Below are 16,002 nucleotides of genomic sequence, written 5' to 3' on the forward strand. Positions count from 1 at the left end.
AGCCACCTTCTCCACGCCGGTCACGATCCAGGGATCGTCCCTCTTCTCACAGAAGGCCAAGATCTCCTTCCAAACACAGTTCACGGTCCAGGGGTCATCACAGCGACCGTCCCCACAAGAGGCGACGCACTAGATCACCCACCTGGTCTTCCTCCACAAAGTCCTCGGTCCGGGACTTTTCTCCGACTTTGTCTTCTACACCCCCGTCACGAGTGTCCCCTGTGGATGACATAGCTACTTTCTCTGACGTCCTGGGTAGAGGTGCGCAGAAATTGAATATCACGCTGCACACTCCTCTGGCCCCCACGTCAATTATATTTGATACGTTGCATCACCGGTCAGCACCCAGACCTTTGCTACCATTGGTGCCAGGATTGTTGGAGCCAGCGATGGCCACATTTCTCACTCCTGCTACGGTGGGCTCTGTGCCTTCAAGAATAGCGAAAAAATATAAGGCTCCTGCTGAGGATCCCTTGTTTCTAAGGGCGGACCCACCAGCGGACTCAGTTATCGTGGCGGCTGCCATGAAGTCCCACTCTGCCTCTGTGTCCTCTTCCGTCCCCCCGAGAAAGACAGCAAGCAAATGGATTTGTATGGCAGAAAGATGTGCAACACTTCTGCCTCACACATGAAAGTGGCTAGTGCTTCAGCCCTGCTAGGACGGCATGATCGCTCTCTGTGGGATTCCCTCTCCAGATTTGCTGAGAAACTGCCAAGGGAAGACAGGCAGGATTTTAATGAAATTCTCCTGGAAGGTGGGCTTGTAGCCAATCAAATTATCAGTGCGGCTGCGGATGCTTCGGACCTCGCCGCACATGGCTACTCTCATGGCGTATGTTCTCGGCGCTCAGCCTGGCTACGGCTAACGGGCCTCATGCCTGATGCGCAGAAAAAAATTCTTAATCTGCCTTTTAACGGGTCATCTTTGTTTGGGGCTCACGCTGATGACCAAATGAACAAAATGAAGGCAGAGTTGGACACCGTTAAAGCTGTTGGGCTGGAAAAGCGCAAGGAATATCGAAAGCGCTTTCGCCAGGGTGACAAGCGTTCCTTTCATCAGCGCGTTCAAACACCCCAATGGTCCTCCCAAAATCAGCAGAGGTCCCAGTTTCAACAAAGGGGTCGTGGAAGAGGGAGAGGAAATGCAAAGCAGCAACAGTCCTCCACCAAACAGCCCTCAAAACAGTGAAATCTTACTTCCTCCGCGCTCGTTCGCCACTCCGGTAGGAGGAAGTATCAGTGTTCACCTGGCAGAGTGGGAAACTATTACAAAAGACAGATGGGTGCTGAATATTGTACAGCATGGCTACTTGCTGAGGTTCAAGTCTCCCCCTCCGCATGTATCCCCACGGAGGCAGCACCTCCCTCAAATCCAAAATCGGCTTTTACTGGGCGAAGTAGCTACTCTCCTTTCCACGAAAGCCATAGAGGAAGTTCTTCCCCTGCAACAAAATCAAGGAGTATACTCCCGGTACTTTCTTGTTCAAAAACGAGGAGTAGTCAAAGAGTACAGACCCATTCTCGACCTCCGTCTGCTCAACGTATTTGTCAGGAAGGAAAAGTTCAGAATGCTGGCTCTGCATCAGATCTTCCCGCATCCTCACCAGGGAGACTGGATGTGTGCCATCGACCTACAGGATGCCTACTTCCATATTCCTGTCTCAGTGAAACACCGGAAATTTCTAAGGTTTCAGATCTCTCGTCAGCACTATCAGTACCGAGTTCTGCCGTTTGGCCTCAAATCAGCCCCACGGACATTCTCAAAGTGCATGGCGGTGGTAGCTGCCTTCCTCCGCAAACGGAAGATATTCGTCTATCCCTACCTAGACGACTGGCTCCTGAAGAGTTCCACTCCTGTTCGACTCCAGAGCCATCTCTCGTTCTGCCTCAATCTCCTACAGTCTGGGATTACAGGTCAATTACAAAAAGTCGGCCCTCAATCCCACTCAGCGGATTCACTACCTGGGCGCCTCTCTGGACTCCGCAAAGGCAAGCGTGTGTCCTTCGGAGGAGAGGTTATCATCCATGCTTCAGAAATGCCACACGCTTCTCAACGCGGCATTTCCCACAGCCAGGCAAGTGTCGTCACTTCTGGGGCCGATGGCTTCGTGCATTTACATTGTGCCCAATGCACGTCTTCACATGCGCCCTCTGCAACAAGAGCTAGAGGATCAGTGGTCGCAGCGGTCCGGCAGCTGGGAAGATCTCATCTCTCTTCACCAAGCTGCCAAACACTCCATCAGATGGTGGATGAAACGCTCCCATCTACTTCACGGCGTCCCCTTCCATCAGGCGCCTCCGACACAGACAGTGGTCATAGATGCCTCCATGCAGGGCTGGGGTACCGAACAGAGTTATCACATAAACTTCTTGGAGCTACGAGCAGTCCATCTAGCTCTCAAATCCCTGTATCCGTCCCTCCAAACCAACCACGTGCAGATTCAGACAGACAACACAACAACTATGTTCTATCTGATCAAGCAAGGAGGCACCAGATCACGAGTCCTATCTCTGGAAGCTCAGTCCATTTGGCGATGGCTACTGGCGAGAGACCTTTCGATCATCGCTGTTCACCTGCCAGGGACCCTAAACGTCCAGGCAGACGGCCCCAGCAGGTACTTCGTCGAAGCGCATGACTGGGTGCTCAATGAAGACGTCGCTCAAGAGATCTTCCGGCAGTGGGGAGTACCGGACATAGATCTTTTCGCAGACGCGGCAAACAAAAAATGCCCCGTCTTCGCCTCCAGGTTCCCCCAACAGGGATCTCAGGGGAACGCACTTTTGATCAGCTCGTCACGGACATTGCTATACGCTTTTCCTCCTCTCCCTCTCATCCCAGCTGTGATACAGAAATTCTACAGGACCAGAATGCGGATGATCCTGATAGCTCCGGAGTGGCCCCGTCAGTGGTGGTACCCGGATCTACTACAGCTGTCAGAGGTGCCACACCGGAGATTGCCTTGCCTGCCGAACTTACTGACCAAGAGCCAGGAGAGAGTGTTCCATCCCAACCTCTCCTCTCTTCGCTTGACGGCATGGCTCCTGAACTCATCCAGTACGGACATTTAGATCTCCCGGCGGACTGTATGAACATTCTGCGAGAAGCAAAAATGCCCTCCACTCGGAAGTCTTATGCCTTCAAGTGGAAGAGGTTCTACATTTGGTGTAGAGATAACGCCCTTGATCCGATCCGGGGTCAAGAACAGGTTATTCTCCCCTACTTATTGCACTTGGCAAAGTCTGGTTTAAAGTACACTTCCATCAGAGTCCACTTAGCTGCTATCACAGCTTATAGAAAATCTCCTACCCAGGCCTCATTCTTCCAGATGCCGGTAGTCAAAGATTTCCTAGAAGGGCTTAAGAAAGTATTTCCACCAGTGAGGTCTCCTTCCCCTCCCTGGGAACTCAACATTGTTCTTTCTAAGTTGATGGGAGCTCCTTTCGAGCCTATTCATAAGGCATCCTTACAGCATCTGACCTGGAAGGCTGACTTCTTAGTAGCCATCACTTCTGCCCGCAGGGTGAGTGAAATTCAGGCCCTCTGCTGCAAGGAACCTTACACTGTTTTCCATGCTAATAGAGTGGTACTACGTACTCATCCGAGCTTCCTGCCCAAGGTGGTCTCGGACTTCCACATTAATCAGGTTATCACGTTGCCCACTTTTTTTCCTCAGCCAACCACTCCCCCGGAGAGAGCTTTACATTCTCTTGACCTCCGGAGGATATTGAACTTTTTTCTTGCTAAGACCCTTTCGCTTAGAAAGTCTGACAGGCTCTTTGTTAATTACGGTCCAACGAATACCGGACTGGCTGCCTCCAAGAGGTCCATTTCTAGATAGATTGTCTCATGTATAGCCTTGTCTTATCAGCTGTCTCACAAGGTTCTACAGATTAGACCAAGAGCACACTCTACTAGAGGGAAAGCTTCTACTGTAGCTCTCCTTCGCAACGTTCCCATGTCTGAAATTTGCAAAGCGGCTACATGGCGCTCCATACATACTTTTACACGCCATTATTGCCTAGATTCAGACGCACTGGTCGACGCCCAGGTGGGGCAGGCCTCTTTGAGGAATTTGTTTGCATAACTGCTATGCTTATGTGATGTTAATGCATGCTCTAAATGCTATAATGCTCGTCCGTGAGACTTTGGGTATGGGCTTGCTACTCTATTCATAGATTATGACTATTGATGAGTATCCCCTGGATGAGAAGGATTAGTTACTTACCTGTAATCCTAGTTCTCATCCAGGGGTATACTCATCAAAGTCATAAGCGACCCACCCACCTCCCCGGACGAGCTTTTTCTCCTCAAGTCATTGTTTATTAATTGCAGATCTACTCAGGTGCGAGTGCACCGTCAAAAAGAACTGACCTAACTGTCACCTGTGGTGCATCATGGGAGCAAGGGGTCTCCTGCAGGTCTTAAAGGCACGGTCCCCTTACTCTAATGCCTTAAAGGCAAGGTGTCAGTTTTCTTTGTTTCTTGATACTCTACTGCAGCCTTCAGGCAAGTGCCTGCAATTACAAGTTTGCTTTATGGCAATAAAGCATTGTTGTGTGACAATTGGCTTGGTGCTTCCTTTTTTCCTTATGGGTTAGGGGGCACTACAATGCAAACCTATGTAATTTACAGCATTGCCATGTTTGAAACATTTTTAGGCTGCATGTATATGTTTTCACATATGCATATATATGTATATATATGTATTTTCTATATGCTCCGGGATCCCGCACGTGGGCGGGGATTATTCATAGATTATGACTTTGATGAGTATACCCCTGGATGAGAACTAGGATTACAGGTAAGTAACTAATCCTTACTGCTTGACTGCAATTTGACCAACAACAGACCCCTCTCCCTTCCCCACCCAGAGCTGACTGTATTGACAGATGTGTCGCTGCTGGGTTCTAGAGGTCATCTGGGAGAGGTGCAGATAAGAAGTCTCAGGTCTTCTTCAGAAACTGACTCCACATCAACTTGTTGAAGTTGCCGACCATTCACCTGGCACTAAAGGCCTACCTACCATCTTTTAAAGGGAGGCTTTCACAGGTCCTCATGAACAACACCACTGCTGTGTGGTATTGCAACAAACAAGGCAGTGTGGGGTCCTGAGTTTTCTACCAAGAGGCCTTTCACTTCTGGAATTGGCTGAGACAACAAGGCATTCCCCTGGTCATTAAGCACCTAGCTGGATTTTTTAATGCCAGGGCGGACAATGTTAGCAGACAGTGCCTGGTGGATGACGAATGGTGGTAGCACCTCGAGGTGGTGCAGGGCTTCATCTGACAATTAGGAGAATCCTGTTTGGATCTTTTCACCACTGTTGAGTATGCAGTGGCCAAACTCTGTGTGTTGCCGTTTCTGGGAACAGGAGACGCATTCAGGCTAGAGTGGAGGTAGTGACTCCTGTTCACCTTTCTGCCACTGCTGCCCCTGTTTCTGAAAAAGATGTGGAACGACTGGGCTCAAGTCATCCTATTGGCTACAGAGAGTGTGGTATCCACAACTTCTGGGCATGAGCCTCTGTTCCCCCATCAGGCTTTGCTTCAGGGGGATCTTCTGTTGCAGGAGCAGAGCAGAGTGCCACACCCGGGCCTGCACAATCTACAGTTCCATGCATGGAGATTCAGTGGTGGAAGTTGATTTTGTTCCATCTTTCTCATAAGGTTGGGGAGGTTATCCTTGCTACTCAAGGCACCTTTACTAATGTCTAGTCATACCAAGCTTTAGGACAGATTTGTAGCCTGGTGTCTTCAACAGAGACCAGTTACAGGCCAAACTGCTGACTGGCTTATTGTTTGTTTTTTCTTTGGCCCAGCAAGGAATTGCCGTGGGCACCATTAAAGGTTATTGGTCGAACCTTTCAGCCTTTTCCCTTTTTCCGCAACAACTGTCATAGGTTCAACACATATGGTTCCCTCTAAACCCTTTGTAAAGCCACAGGGGCATCTCAATTTACTCCTGACGTTCCTTACGTCTACTCCCTTCCAGCCAATGCACAGCTGCTCATCGCATCTTCTGAATCTGAATACTGTTTTCCTTGTTGCGATTTCTTCAGCTCGTCACTTGTGAGCTTCAGGACCTCTCGGTGCAGCACCCCTACACCACCTTTTTCCTAGACAAACTGGTATTGAGGACTAAGGCGGCCTTTTTGCTGAAAGTCAGTCCTTTTCATGTTGTGCAATCCACCACTCTCCCAACGTTCTTCGCTCTATCTCGCCCCTCAAAGGAGGAGAAACGTCTCTAATGGCTGGACACTAAAAGAGCCCTACGGTTTTACACTGATCACACCAAAGACCATCCTGTGGGCAATCAGCTTTTCTTCTGGTTTTCTGGAGCAAAGAAAGCCAAGGCGGTGCAGAAAAGGACTTTGTCAAGGAGGTTGGTGCTCTTCATTAAGGTCTGCAGGGCATTGGCCAAGAAGCAACCTTCGGAAGTACAGAGGGCTCCTTCCACCACAGTCAAAGCTGCTACCACTGCATTGGCTCGCAACATTTGTCAGGCTGTGACATAGGTGTCTGTACACATATTCACGAATCACTATTCCATTAACAGCCAGGTCTGACGGGAAGGACATTTTGCCCATTCAGTCCTGCAGGACTTTTTAGGCTGAGCCCCTTTCACAGACCCTACACTTCGGGGAAAGGGAAAATGCACATGACTCTGTATCATATTTCAATTTAGTGAGAGGAGCTTTTTTGGACAAGATCAAGAATGATTTGCATTACAATGACAGAGCGTAAAATTAGCTTAAAGCCAATGGACAAGCCTAGAAACAAATAAAACGTTCCTCGGATAGATTTCCTGTTTAAAAAGTACTAGCGTAAATATTCCTATCAATCACTTTGTTGTTGTTTCAGTGAGACTTACTTGGTGACAATTGCTTCTCCGAACGCATGAGCTCACTGTGCCTACAGACTTGAGCCGCAGCTCACTCTGGGTAGAAATTATGGCTGGCGTGATCTCTGGGCAGGATCAAGAATGATTTGCATATGGTTAGATCTTTAGTGGAAAGGCACAGACATTTTCATAAAATAAATATAAAAGAGGATTGGAATACTCTCCGTATCACACTGTCCACCATTCTCTACGTAACTTCCAACAACGCTTTAAGGTTCCTCCAGAGCTCCATGTCTCACAAAACATGGTTATCTTCTAAATGTCTGTACTGTCTCAAAAAAATCTCAAGCTTTTGACTGGGGTTTCACATCTGCACCAACGATACCCCATCTCAGTTTTCAAGAGTGATTCGGTAGTCAGTTGAAAGTCGCTGCCTGCCTTAAATGCACTCTGAACTTGGTGCTAGGGAACGTGCAATGTATGTATTAAGGTAATCTGTAGTTTATTTATAGCGCAGGCAGCAGAGCACTTTACGTGAAACAGGAGAACAACAACAATGGAATGTAGTTAATCAATACTTAGTAGAGGGTAGAATTAGTCCATAAGATAATTTTGAATAGATGTTTTTTCCAAGTTTATCTGGACGGAAAGTTGGCTTGGGTTGAGACTGAGACCCTTAGGTAAGCAGTTCTAGAGTCATGGTGCTCGAGAGGAGGAGTCCCCGGTCAGCCTTTTAGATGTTTTTCGCTTTGGAATTTTAGTAGGCGAGTTTTACTTCTGGTATTGATTTTTTCTTCTGCAATGCCTAAATGATGATGGGACAGAAATAGAGACATGGGCCCAATACACCCCACCCCTTGATGTCTTGACCGGCTACTCCACTTATGCCCATGGGCTCCCAAGGCCTTGGTGCGCCTGGGGGCTGGGGCCGGATAGAGATGACTGCAGTTGGGTTATGAGAGAACACGCTTCTGGAATGAAATGTGTGAAACGGACATTCACTCTGGAGCAGTCTGCCCCAGTGAAAACAGTTCATGCTTCCTTCTAAATCTGCACTGCCAAGGAGCATTCACAGTACCGGGGGCTTCAAATTCCATTTGTAGAAGAAGTGATGCACCTGAAGAAGAAGATGCAGTGCAAAATGTGAACTGTGCACATACTGGGAAATACCTCCACCTGTCCACTCCCTGTTGTCCGAGTTGCTATGAAGACATGACCCTGCTTCGTCTCATCAACCACACTAGTTCGGTTTTGCCCTGGGCAAGCGAGATGCCGTCCTTTAATTAATTTCTTTTTTGCAGTAGATAGAAATCAATAAGCTATGTTATACTAAGGCAACATGCTTCAGCTCCGTACCCCTGCCTCCATCACGTAACTAAGGCCCATCAACACAAACTGCAGTAATAAGGTTGCCAGATGACCCCCATGTCACCCAGGACACATTGTTTCATTCTTGGGATTTTATTCACCAAAACATTGTTTTGAGATGGATTCACTCGATTGGATTAGCTTGAATGAAGCAGGACTGCAACCCTTGGAATGGAATTTACTTGGCTCAAAAAAGAAAAACCCAGAAATGAGCCTTAATGATACATGGTAATCGGGTAACCTTACCCAGTACCAATCCCCACCAAAACTGTGTGAGACTGCTACATGGTCATCTGGTTACCTTACCCAGTACTATACCCACCAAGACTGTGGCATACTTGTACAAGGTCATCTGGTTACCTTACCCAGTACCATACTCACCAAAACTGCTCCAAGACTGTGGCATTCTGATACGTGGTCTTCTAGTTACCTTACCCAGTACTATACCAACCATGACTGTGGCATACTGATTTATGGTCATCTGGTTACCTTACCCAGTACCATACCCACCAAAACTGCTCCAAGACTGTGGCATTCTGATACATGGTCTTCTAGTTACCTTACCCAGTACTATACCGACCATGACTGTGGCATACTGATTTATGGTCATCTGGTTACCTTACCCAGTACCATACCCACCAAGAGTGCTCCAAGATTGTGCCATGCATTGTTCGTAGTTCTGTGGTTAACAGCCTAGATTTCATGTGGCGTCCTTGAACCGTGCCCCTTCCCTCTTCAGCAGCATAGCAGGGTGCCAGCCACTGCCATGGGGTCTAATGCAAGCGAGGAAAACTGTCCTCGAACACTTGCAGATGGCCATGAGTGGGACTTCCTTCGCACCAGTGCCAACTAGTGCTTTAAATGGAACTATAGAAGTGCAGGTACTCACTGTTTAGAGTACCTCTCTGCTACTGAAAAGTGCCAGTACTCTTCCCCATGAAATGTACTGCAGCAGTGTAGAGAAGTGCAGGTACTCTTTTTCACAATAAAGAAGTGCAGGTACTCCGTACCGGACAGTACCTGCCCAGTTAAAGCACTGGTGCCACTGCCAACTAATGATAGCTGCTCGCTTAAAACCATAAAACAAATAAAAGGTTCTCAGCAGCAGTTCATCGACTCACTGTGTTACCGCGTTGTTAATGGCATAATTAAAACAATTATTGGCCAGGAGAGCAGAAACACCGGTGGAGTGGAGGCTGGCCGTGGGCAGCGGCGAAACAAGGGTGTATCGGGCCCTAATCCAAGCAAGACAAGTACCCGCCCCCATGCCCCATCTCACCATCCTCCTAGTTTCATTGTAAGAAAAACACCAGCAACTGATTGGTGTGTAATGGACCCCTAACATCCATGGGCCTGCTGCACTATTGCAATTCTAGCTACGCTAGCTAGCTAATGCGTGGGAAAGTTTCAGACCCCCAAGGGGCTGGCCGGGTAGGAATGCACTGGCTTTAGGACCCCGCGGAGTCCGGCCCGCCAGTGTTGCACTGTGTTGACAGCAGGCTCGCGCACTGAGTATGGAGTCCCAGTTATGGCTGCGCAGTGTCTGCGGGGATCGCTCCACATACTAATCGCCAGAATGTGAGGATTAACCGGGGGGCGTCGAACATCGAAGGGTGACCCATGCAGCCGGAAATCCCCGGGCAGCCAAGGATTAAAGGGTAACGAGCGATTCTCATTTCCTGTCTTAATCTTTGGTTCGGATTTAGCAGCGTCATAAAATGCCCGTAAGTGCTCGTGGAGTCCCACTGCGAGAATGCACTTGAGGTTTTAATTCTTAACATACCTCAGAGGGACTATCACCTACTGCTGAGATGTGTTGGCTGTAGAACTGCCTCAGGCTTTCAACCTTCCTAGGTTGATTAAAATCACCCTTCCTAGGTTGATGAAAACGTAGGGTTAACTACAGTTACCCCATGTCATTCAGGACGTATTTTCGATTCTCGGGTTTTATATGTGACGTTGTCACCAGTGGTATCCTGTTTGCAGTTTGCATCATGGTAGCGCAGTACTGAAGGTGACAGTTTACTTTTCAGCACTGCTGTTTACATACGCTGATCTTTCTGACTGGTTTTACAGCACTGTGTTGTGAGCGCTGCGAAGGTCTTCGGCTGGCATGTTGGCACTACATGAAATACTTATCACAAGGACGTTTCTTGGAACATAAATATTGACAGGACCGCATGACGCGATGCCCTGATTTACGCTGTGTTGAAAACAGAACTGGTGTCTCTAAAAACGTGACACTTTTAACCTATTCCCAAGGTCCCCTCCGAATGCAAAGTACCAGCTTTCAAGTATGTACTATATGCTACGCTACCCATGACAGACCCCCGACTTGCTTTCCTCATAACGAGTCTGCTTTTCGGTTGATTTGTTGGGTAACATATAAAATATGCCATACCTGTGGTCCAGGTACCATTCTGCTGAATTTGTACCTCGGGACCACAAGGTTGAAAAATTACCAAAAATGAAGTCAGTATTTTGTTCTGTCTGAAAGTGTAAATATATGTCCTTTCAAAAACGGCAGTGTGCAGTCTACTGTCACAATGACATGCTCATCCCTGTTGCATGCTGGCGTATGCAGGCTGATCCCACGACACACACAACATGCTATTCTGTGTACACAGCTCATATTTGGCGCGCTTCTGTTGCAATATACATTCACTAAGTAGCTCTCCGCGACTCCTTCTTGGAGCTAGGTCCATGATGTATCAAAATACCTAAAACGGACTCCTCTTGGGAACGCAGACGTTTTAATCACGCCGTTGCGAGTAACATTGTTACAAATTACGCCATCTTTTGAGCCTGGAAGTAACAGTTGTTTTTTTTGTGAAAGAATTTTGAGATTGTCTGATTTTACTTTAAAGGTCGTCGATAAAGTCGCTTAGTTGGTTGAGCGTTGGTATGTAACCCCTTTTAATCGGCGCCCAGAATTCCGTGCTTACTTTGGTATGCTTACATTGAAAGAATCTTTTATATCCACTCGTCACCTCAAATTTACCTTCTGTTTTTATGAACGTTTATGCTGATCTGTGCAGAATTTGTGGTCACAGACTGTTCATATTCGTTGCAAGATATATTAAGTAGGTGGTTGAGTGGGGGCGAGTGGGAGGGGGTGTCAATAAGAAATAGAGAGGTTGCGATAGACCTGTTGGTAACACCTTCGAACCCCGCCGGCAGGGTTGCGAACAGGTATCATAAAATAACTTAGCAGGTAAGGGTTATTCCTGCTGCTGGGAAGTGCCCGGCACGCACGTCACTGTCCTAATTGGGGTACTCCTCCCTTTGATCTAATGGAACACCCTTTTGGACATTCCGGTATGGATAATCACTGCTGCTTTTAAGGTAGGTTCTGCCATTTGTGATTTATCATGCAAAGAAGATACACACTATATAAAGCAAGTTCTATTCACAGTTACTATTTTTAAATGCAATAATACTTTTTTATACTGCTCAGAGCATTTTCTAATGTGTACTATTTTTTAAAATTAACATTTTAACGGATTGGGTCATTTTTTGCTCTTCAGATCATTACAATATAGCAGGGGATTTCCATGTTTCATGTCGTCCCCACGCCTGTTTGCCGGGCTTAGTGCCTCGAAGATATTCATATTTTCATACATACGTCTGTTGGAAGTAGCCTGGAGACTGAACCTGGTAATGCTATGGAAGGTTTCTGCGTTGATGGTCAGGGCTCAGCCTGGCAAACGCAGCCTTTCGTCCTTCCCAGGTCGATAAAGCTATTGCTGTCCATTTGAGTAATACGTTGTTCTATATACATTTACATCACGTTCTCTTCCACAAATGTACACTAACATAAGCGTCAGTAAAACGTATATATACCATAAGGAATCATCGGGGGTGTTGAAGTGATGCGGTCGCACTACTGCACGCAGGCACACTGGGCTAGCAGCTCTCCACTGCTCCGCCCTGTTGAGAGGGGGGCAGTCCAATTTTCCGGGATGAAATATGCAACCGCGCTTCCGATTGGCTGTGTTGCTTAGATTCAGGAAGCTGGCCATAGCTCATAACTGACAAGCGGAGCCATTGTTGCCATGGGAACTGGGAAGGCAGCCCCCGCATGATGACTATGAGCATGTCGGGTTTTGCAAAGCTTTCCCACAGCATCTGTTGAAACACAAGAGTCTGCCTGTCAAACCAAGGTCACCGTGAAGCGAAAACTTGGGCCCTAGTATATATTTCCACAACCTTTTCCTGATGCTCCGTTATATCTGATCTGTGTGTCGACGGCTATATTAAGACCACGAGCTAGCAGCCAGAAAATATCTCAATAAGTGTGTCGCTACCCTCTAATGACTTTAACATTATATTTCGGTTACAATCACGATTTGTCGTTTTTTCGTTTTTGGATGGGTTGTGTCATCGAGACGTCGAGTCGTTTGTGGGTAAGTTAACTTTATTCGTAGCTCTTCTAATAACTGCAGTTCTTACTTATTTGGGTTCCCTTCATTTTATCGACGTTTTAAACGTTCCCCAGGTGCCATACTCGATCCGAAAACTTTCTAAGCAGTGCAGTTGCGTGCTGCGGAACGGAACTACAAATGTGTCACCCCTGTGCGCCCCCAGCTCCTTCCTTTTCAGGTCTTCAAACGCAGATGAGAAGCTCTGCTCCCACTTTTGTCAGTCCTCTGAAGACTCCCAAAGCAGAACTCACTGTGCAAGGCCGGGGGTGGGAGGGGGGGGGGGCGATGTTCCGTTTTAAAACTGAGGGCTTCAAACAATGCTGTAAATCCAGAAGACAGATGTTGGTCACGGACCCACATGAGGTGTGTTTTTGGTGTTTGGGCTTGGCTCGTGAGTTCAAGTTGTGCCATGAGTGCGCCTTCTTGAGCCTGAAAGTGATCCAGGACCACAAAGCAAAGCTGCAGGTTGTCGAGCACAGGAAGAGGCCTTAGGCCTTGTATGAGACGTCTTAGGCCACTCTAAGGGCCGGACAGGGAACAGAGACCGGCCCTGGCAAACTGCTCAGCTGGGCCCCCCCTGGGGTGAGGGGGAGTGCAGCAGAGCAGTTTGCGAGGGCCAGTTTCGGCCGATTTTGTTACAGGGAGCCGATATTGCCGACCCCTGGTAATAAAAACGGCCCCCCAGGGGCCCAAAACCGTCCCCCACCCTAGCGGCCCACCGGGGAAACGCCCGGTGCCTGCTATGGCCAGTCCGGCCCTGCCCACTCCGACGCCAAGGCAAGAATGTGGACCTGCTCCCAAGGCCACTCACGCGAGATGTCTTCTTCACGCTATAAGTCCTCCAGTATGTTGAAGTGCAAGCGGAAATATAAGAAAGCAAAGCGGAACTCAACCCGATCCTGCCACTTTCCATCAAAAGAAAAGTTGCATGAGTGTGCCAATCACTCTTGCTCAAGATCTCCGATTGAGAAGCCAATCCCACAGTTGATCCTGAGGTGCCCCAAGTTTCCCAGACATTAGCAGTGCCGTAGTCGAGGCCTTTACGGAGGCCATGATACGTATCTTTGGCATTCTTACAGCTCCCTCTGGTGCACCTGCTGGCCCCCAAGGATCCGCAGGGGTGCTCAGTTGGATTACTGCTGGCGGATATGTCCTCAGCACCGCGTGATCCTCTTGGACCCATGATGGGTCCAGAAACATCTCTCTAGTGCAGACTTCCACACCTGCTCTGAGACCCACATCGGTCCCTCCTTCATTGATGCCAGTGCCAACGATGGAGGAGAATCCCGTACCTACTCGGATGTACAACCTTGACAGAGTTCGTGCTTCAAATCTGCTAAAGTGCACTGGTCCACATACAACCCAAGTCTGATCCTAGTCTTCCTTTACTGCAGAGGCACCCTCAGAAGCTCCTCTAATGAGAACATGCCACCATCTAGAGGGAATCACCGTGGATATGATTTACCCCCCTGCCCACCTCCCCCCACCATTATGATGATGACGGTCTTTACAGGGACTTACAGGAGGCCAGGAGACTAGCATTGAGGCCAGTCACTGCTATTTGTTTATTGTTCTGTTAAACGCAACATTGTCAGTAAGGTCTTGCCCGCAGTCCCGAAAGAACGTAGGGCCTCCTTGACTGAGACTATTCAAGATGGTCAAGATGTGGCCAAATACATGATGCTGTGGTGGACTTAATACTACTGATTTTCTGGGGCAAGTGGTTGGCACCAGTGTGGTGTTCAGTTACAAAGCATGGATGCGATCCACAGATTTCTATGAAGACATAGAATCTTCCCTTATGGATATGCAAAAGATGATTCTGCCTTAGAATTCTTTAAGAAGAGTAGGGCCACAGCATGCATGCTGGGTCATTCGACTCCACCAAACAGTTTCCTCACCAGTTCAAGAGGTGGTTCAACCAGGGGTTTGGCGTACAGGCAATTCCAGACTCCTCAGCCCCTCTGTAGTCACCCCAGTCCTTTCGTGCCCGGGGATGTGCATCTGGCATACAGTGCACAGGTCACCACAGATATCACTCCTCCTAGTCCTCCCCCTATGTGGCAAAAGCCTCCAAGCCACTTTAGCTTGCCATTAGTGGCACACATTCACCCTGTGAGATGCAGGGTCAAGCACTTTCTCCCGGGGTGGTTGCTATCTCTCCTACCCAAGGTTCTGAAGAAGATAAAGAGTGGGAGGGCGCAAGTAATCCTAGTAGGTTTTGGATTGGCCCAGGAGAATGTTGTACCTGAAACTTCTGGGCATGAGCATCTGTCCTCGATCAAATCACCACTCCGGAAGGATTTTCTGTCACAACCGCCGAGGAGGGTAGGGTTCTGTACCTGAACCTGTGCAATCTACAACTCCATGCATGGAGATTGAGCAGTGGTTGTTGACTGCATTCAGTCTATCTCCTAATGTTGGGGATGTTATCCTTGCTCTCAGGCAGCCTTCCATGAAGTCCATTTACGCCAGGCACTGGGACAAATTTGTGGCCTGTTGTGGAGTCTCCAAGACAGACCCCTTACAATCCAACTATCAGATAGTTTATTGTTTGTTTTGTCTTTGGCCCAGAAAGGCTTTAGAATAGGCACTATTAAAAAAATTATTTCACGGGTGGCTCCTCTGTAAAGGCAGAGGAGTATCACCCTAGTGCCAAGAGCCAGCAGATGATAAATACAATAATAATAACACAAATGGAGGAGGAGCCTAGCGCGCAACCAAGATGGCCGCATAGGTGCGAGGCTCCCGAGGACCTCCGCAACCTCCTACGTTTATCCTGTCTTCATCCTGAATCGGTTGAGGGGACTGTGTCGGTGAACCTGAGCCGAGGTGGTACCCGTTTTCCGTTTTTGAATCGGACCCCGGGGGCCGGGGTGAGCATCGACTGAAGTTTGCGGCCTTCTTCTCTCCTGACCCCGGACTCGAGTTTGGGGGTGACCCAGTGGCGAAGTGAATAACAACGGCGGGCCGGGCCTGGCGAGTCGCGTACCCCGCACTTTCACTTTCGCTTTTGAGTCCCCTTGCCGTCATCGCGAGTGGGACTACGGCGCTTCTTTGTGTGGTGGTGGCCTCGCTGGGGGACCCTGCCTGCCTGCCTGCGGGGACCCGCTCCGCCTTCCTGAGGTGACCCCCGGGGCTCACAGCCTTGATTGCTTGCTCTCCACTGCGTGACTGGCGGGGGTGCGAGATTCGCGACGATGGCCACGAAGCAGGACGGAGATCGGCTGAAAGCCAAATCGACCCGGCGTGGCACCGCACCTCAAGTCAACATTATGGCTCGCTACACCCTCCCGAAGGGGTCTCCCGGCGGATCGCACAAGTCTTCCGAGTGTCCCCCGGATGCCCCGGATTTGCCTACGGATCTGA

General features: G+C 48.7%; 1 protein-coding gene across 4 annotated transcripts in view; it reads left to right on the top strand.

The window, feature by feature from the left end:
- The first annotated feature begins 9,697 nt into the window (after window positions 1–9,697).
- The window catches only part of FOXN3 (forkhead box N3), a 653,950-nt gene continuing 647,645 nt past the window's right edge, over window positions 9,698–16,002 (top strand). For 2 of the 4 annotated variants that reach the window (XM_085626556.1, XM_085626564.1), the window contains exon 1: window positions 9,698–9,867. The gene's annotated coding sequence lies outside the window, so the exon portion shown is untranslated. The remainder of the gene's footprint in view (window positions 9,868–16,002) is intronic. The other 2 variants (XM_085626560.1, XM_085626565.1) reach the window with 2 other exon arrangements.

The sequence above is a fragment of the Triturus cristatus genome, chromosome 9 (genome assembly GCF_964204655.1).
Source record: "Triturus cristatus chromosome 9, aTriCri1.1, whole genome shotgun sequence".
NCBI classification, from domain to species: domain Eukaryota; kingdom Metazoa; phylum Chordata; class Amphibia; order Caudata; family Salamandridae; genus Triturus; species Triturus cristatus.